We start from the raw sequence: 6,866 nt of genomic DNA on the forward strand, positions 1-6,866 counted from the left end.
GCAACCATAAATCTTCCATGCGCTATTTTATTGCTTATGTGTGCTACTCTATCTTGTTATGTAAAATAAGCATATGTAAAATATCAGTATTGTATGGTATTGTATTATTTTGGTTTATTAATAATAAATGCATGGAATGATTATTTGTATTATTACTACTTCTTATTATTATTATTACATAATAATGTAGTAACTCTCTATAATTTTTCATAGTGGAATATTATTAGGATTTTAGTAGTTAATTCCTTGTACTAGCTATTATGTATGAACTTAACGGGTAGGTAATACCCTAGAAATAATTATAAAATGCTAATAAGAAGAAAAGGCTTTTATAATAATTGGTTCATATTATTAATATGCTACGATTAACTATTGACAACTCATTTTACTTGTAATATTCTATATGATTAAATTATCTCTGTTGTGTTTATTGAAGAAACATGTCTCAAATGTCGGATGCTGAGTTCGAGGAACTAGTCGAGAAACGTGTGAATGAAAGAATTGCTGCAGCTGAGGCAGCAAAAGCAACAGCCGAAGCAGCAGCCAAAGCAGCAGCCGTAAACACAAACTCACGAAACGGATGCTCATACAAAACTTTTCAAGGATGCAAACCACAGACGTTTAGTGGAACCGAGGGACCAGTCGGTCTAACCCGATGGTTTGAAAAGATGGAGTCCGTTTTCAAAATCAGTAATTGTGCGAATGGAGACAAGTCAAAGTATGCTTCGTGCACGTTGCAAGACGGTGCACTTACTTGGTGGAACAATTATGCTAAAGCAGAAGGAATAGATACGGCATATGATATCTCTTGGGAAGAACTGAAAAAGATGCTAATCGAGGAGTACTGTCCTCGAAACGAGATCAGAAAAATGGAATCTGAGTTACGTAATCTGAAGGTTATCGACGCGAATCTCAATAACTATGAAAAGCGTTTCATGGAACTAGCCTTGTTGTGTCTCGAATTGGTGACAAACGAGAAACGAAAGATAGAAATGTATATTGACGGTTTATCGATCAATATCAAAGGAAATGTTACATCGTCTAAACCGAATACGATGCAGGAAGCCTTGACAATGGCACACCAACTCATGGACCAGATCACAGAGAGTTCTGTTAAGGCAACAATTACCGAAGTCAAGACAACTGAAGGAAAGAGGAAATGGGAAGACTATAAGGGCAAAAGTACTCACCTGAAGAAACAAGAAATTTTTAAAGGTAAACAAGATGGGGCAACTGCAAGTCCAAACTATAAGGGACCTCATCCATTCTGCAAAAGATGTTACACACATCATGCAGGTTATTGCCAAGTGGTCTGTGATAAGTGCAACAAGAAAGGACATGTGGCGAAAGATTGTTATGCCACCGTTTCTGAAGTAAAGACAAAACTGACTGATGTCAAGAAATGTTTTGGATGCGGGAAGTCTGGTCACTTTATAAATCAATGCCCTGATAAGGAGAAGAACAAAGAACCCGCACGTAGGAGGGCATTTAATGTTAGTACCAGTGAAGCACGTGAGGATCCTAATCTTGTCACGGGTACGTTTACCGTTAATAATCAGCTAGCTTCTATTATGTTTGATACGGGTGCTGATAGAAGTTATATGTGTAAAGACTTTAGTTCTAAACTAAAATGTGCATCATTACCTCTAGACGATAAATATACTATTGAATTAGCTAATGGTAAACTGATAAAAGCCGATAAAATTTGCCATGGTTGAGAAATAAATCTCGCTGGTGAAACCTTCAAAATCGATTTGATACCCGTAGAATTAGGAAGTTTTGACGTAATCGTTGGCATGGACTGGATGTCCAAAACAAGAGCGGGAGTTGTTTGCACTGAGAAAGCAATCCGCATCCCTCATAAGGATGAAACGTCATTAATGATTTATGGGGAGAAGAGCAACTCAAAGCTGAACTTTATCAGCTGTATGAAGGCCCAGAAACTTATAAGAAAAAGTTGTTATGCTATTCTGGCACACGTAAAGAAGATCGATACTGAAGAAAGAAGCATTAATGACATGCCGGTTGTAAGAGAATATCCCGGAGTATTTCCAGAAGAATTACCGGGGCTACCTCCACACAAATGTGTAGAATTCCAGATTGATCTCATACCAGGAGCTGCACCTGTAGCCCGATCTCCATATAGACTTGCACCTTCAGAAATGCAAGAATTACAAGACCAGTTGCAAGAATTATCGGACCGTGAATTTATTCGTCCTAGTTTTTCACCTTGGGGTGCTCCTATTCTGTTCGTCAAGAAGAAGGATGGATCTATGAGAATGTGCATAGATTACCAAGAATTAAACAAATTAACGATCAAGAATCGGTACCCGTTACCGAGGATTAATGATTTGTTTGATCAATTGCAAGGATCAAGTGTTTATTCCAAGATTGATCTACGCTTCGGATATCATCAGCTGAGAGTGAAGGAAGAAGATGTTCCTAAAACCGCGTTCAGAACCCGTTATGGTCACTATGAATTTTTAGTCATGCCTTTTGGATTGACTAATGCTCCAGCAGTATTCATGGATCTAATGAATCGCATCTGTAGACCGTATTTAGACAAATTTGTCATTGTTTTTATCGACGACATATTGATTTACTCGAAGAACAAGGAAGAACATGAGCAACACTTAAGACTGGTACTAGAGATACTCAAGAAAGAAGAATTGTACGCAAAATTTTCGAAGTGTGATTTCTGGTTACAAGAAGTACAATTTTTGGGCCATGTTGTCAGTAAACATGGAATTAAAGTTGACCCTGCCAAGATCGAAGCCATTAGTAAATGGGAAACACCGAAGACTCCAACGCAAATCCGCCAATTCTTAGGTCTTGCTGGTTACTACCGAAGATTCATTCAAGATTTCTCTAGAATCGCCAAACCCTTAACTGCATTGACTCAAAAGGGAAAGAAGTATGATTGGTCCACGGAACAGGAATCCTCATTCCAGTTATTAAAGAAGAAGTTAATGTCTGCACCCATTTTGTCATTACCAGAAGGAAATGATGATTTCGTGATCTATTGTGATGCTTCGCGCCAAGGTTTAGGATGTGTATTAATGCAACGCACAAAAGTTATCGCATATGCCTCACGACAACTAAAAATTCATGAAAAGAACTATACGACGCATGATTTAGAACTTGGAGCAGTAGTTTTTGCACTCAAAATATGGAGACACTATCTATATGGCACCAAGTGTACAGTGCACACTGACCATAAGAGTCTTCAGCACATTTTTGATCAAAAATAACTCAATATGAGGCAACGTCGCTGGGTAGAGTTGTTAAACGATTACGATTGTGAAATCCGTTACCACCCCGGAAAGGCTAATGTTGTAGCTGATGCCTTAAGTATAAAAGAAAGAGTAAAACCTCTTAGGGTCCGAGCTTTGAATATTACAATTCGTACTGATCTCACAAAGCAAATTCAAGCAGCACAGTTAGAAGCTTTAAAAGAAGAAAATTAAAAAGGCGAAATGAGCAAAGGGTTAGAAAAACAACTTGAAGTAAAAGCCGATGGAACCCTGTATTTTGCCGGTAGGATATGGGTACCAAAACATGGTAACCTAAGGCAACTAGTACTGGATGAAGCACACAAAACGAGGTACTCAATTCACCCAGGAAATGGGAAAATATACCATGATCTCAAGAAGTTTTATTGCTGGCCTAATATGAAGACAGAAATTGCTACTTATGTAAGCAAATGTTTGACGTGTGCAAAGGTCAAAGCTGAGCACCAAAAGCCGTCAGGATTACTGCAACAACCGGAAATTCCGCAGTGGAAATGGGAAAGAATAACCATGGATTTCATTACGAAATTGCCACGGACTACAAGTAATCATGATACTATTTGGGTGATAGTTGATCGTCTAACTAAATCAGCTCACTTTCTACCAATAAAGGAGACAGACAGTATGGAGAAATTAGCACGCCTATATTTGAAGGAAGTAGTTTCCAGGCATGGTGTACCTATCTCCATCATATCTGATCGCGACACCCGATTCACATCACATTTCTGGCAGTCATTACAAAAAGCATTGGGAACTCGATTAGATATGAGCACCGCTTATCACCCACAGACAGATGGTCAAAGTGAAAGAACAATACAAACATTGGAAGACATGTTACGGGCATGCGTGATTGACTTTGGAACCAGTTGGGATCGACACTTACCGTTGGCAAAATTTTCATACAATAACAGCTATCATACGAGCATCAACGCAGCGCCATTTGAAGCACTTTACGGTAGAAAGTGCAGATCTCCTATCTGTTGGAGTGAAGTAGGAGAAAGACAACTTAATGGACCAGAAATTATTCATGAAACCACCGAAAAGATCATTCAAATACAACAGCGATTGAAAACGGCCATGAGTCGCCAAAAGAGTTATGCTGATGTAAGAAGAAAACCACTAGAAATTCAAGTAGGCGACAAAGTCATGTTGAAAGCGTCACCCTGGAAAGGTGTTGTACGATTCGGTAAACGAGGAAAGCTAAGTCCTAGGTATGTAGGACCCTTTGAAATCACCGAAAGAATTGGAGCAGTTGCTTATCGATTAAAGCTACCACAAGAACTTAGTAGTGTTCATGACACATTTCATGTATCAAATTTAAAGAAATGTTTAGCTGAAGAGGATGTCATAATTCCTCTTGATGAAATACGAATCGATGATAAACTCCATTTTATCGAAGAACCTGTTGAAATCATGGACCGTGAGGTCAAACAATTAAAACAAAGAAAAATACCAATAGTTAGAGTTCGTTGGAACGCAAGACGAGGACCCGAGTTTACTTGGGAACGTGAAGATCAAATGAAGCAAAAGTATCCACATTTGTTCACTGATATCGCTCATGAAACAGGTACTACTCAAAATTTCGGGACGAAATTTTCTTTAACGGGGAGGTACTATGATGACCCGAAAAATTTCGACTAATTTAAACCAATTCTCTATATGATTTAATATTATGTAAATATACATATATGTATGTATATATATATATATATATATATATATATTATAAGATGTACAAGTAAAAACGACTTTCCTACAGTAAAACACTATTTGCTACAGTAAAAATGACTTTGCTACAGTAACATACTATTTGCTACAGTGAGTTTCATTTGCTCCCTTTTTAATTGCTTTTGAAATCTATATTTTTGAGCTGAGAATACATGCACTTTATTTTATATGCAATGGATACAAGTACATACTAAATTCTACACCGAGTTTGAACCGAAAATCCCTTAGCTTTGGTAACTAGTAACTGCCGGTTATAAAAACTGGTGGGCACGAGTAGTTATATATGGATCCATAGGGCTTGACATCCCCATCCGAGCTAGAGCGCTAGCCTTTTAACGGACGTATGTTATTTGAGTTTAAGACACGTTGGTTTGCGTGTATTAAAACGAATGGGGTAATTATCACTATAGCGTTAAGTTTAGTTACCAGGGTGCTCTGTTACGTAGAATCTATTGATAAACTTTTGATGAAATCTTGTGGTCTATCTTTATATATGTTTATGACTCGAGCAATTAAACCTATAACTCACCAACATTCGTGATGACTTTTTAGCATGTTTTATTCTCAGGTCCTTAGAAAGCTTCCGCTGTGATGTGCTTGTTGCCTGCATGGAGTCTCTCATGCTTTGTACAAAGTTTATTGCATTCAAAATAAAACTGCGTTGTGTAATAAATAATTGGACTGTGATGTCAACCTGTAAATTAAAGACTTATGTATTTCGGGGTTTTGCTTATACCTAAGCACTTGCCCACATATTTATAACTTTCTATATTTAGAAAGTCACTTATTTTAATGAATGCAATATTTTATCAAAACGTATCATATAGAGGTCAAAACCTCACTGTGGAATCAATGATTAACGTGCCGCGTCAATAGCGATTTTGACGGGTCGTTACAGAATGTTTATGCCGTTGTATAACCCACACATATATAAATTTAAGTACTCGTGCCTAGTATGTAAAACATAAAATCCGCATGTATTCTCAGTTCCCAAAATAAGTTAAAGTAAAAAGGGAATGCTATAACTCACAATGATAAAGTAGCGTTAAAGTATGACTCGGAATGTAAGCAAGTAATGAAGGTTGTCCAAACGTGTCCTCAACCTAAGTCAAATAGTACTAAGTCCGTAAATCATCCGAATAGGTTTAAAAGTATGTAAATAAGGTCTTAAAGGTCATCATCATTCATCATCAAACAAAAGGCGTAAAGTAAATTTCGTTCATGAAAGTAGTTTAAAACAAAAGCTGACTTTGATCAGCCACCACGGCCTCTAATTTTACTGAATTAAGGTGAGACCAGTGGCCATGGCTCCGTATACGAGTCCTTTAAGTGTGGTAAAACTTACAGAAGCAAAATCGTCTTCGTTTGACCATGGCGACAGTCTAAGTGCGAGTAGGTTAGAAATTTCTGCACAACGTTAAAAGGACATAGTGACGATCGGAGGGTCATAAATCCTAAACCGTAACTCGGATTAAGACAAGTCCTATATGAAAAATTATCTACTCGAAAAGATCTATCTGAAAATCAAGGTTACAGTAGACCAGGTGTACTGGTCTGTTACAGAACCCAGAAAACAGTAGGCAGAAGACAGAAAACAGAAAAATAGTGGGTTCCGGTGGTCTTGGTGCTCGATGCTTATCACGGTTCTCATCCTTGATGCATATAGCTTCAAGTGTACAACTCGTTGATGTGTTTGCATCATTTTCACCAAGGTTTGACCATCATAACCTAAATGTAAGTCTAAGACATGAAGCACAACTCACTTAAGTGTTGCAAGTGTTTTGATGAACCAAAGTTACATCAAAGTCTTAGATCTAACACATACATGAACTTTAAAACTAATAATAA

Source organism: Rutidosis leptorrhynchoides, chromosome 1 (genome assembly GCF_046630445.1).
Source record: "Rutidosis leptorrhynchoides isolate AG116_Rl617_1_P2 chromosome 1, CSIRO_AGI_Rlap_v1, whole genome shotgun sequence".
In the NCBI taxonomy this organism is placed as follows: Eukaryota; Viridiplantae; Streptophyta; class Magnoliopsida; order Asterales; family Asteraceae; genus Rutidosis; species Rutidosis leptorrhynchoides.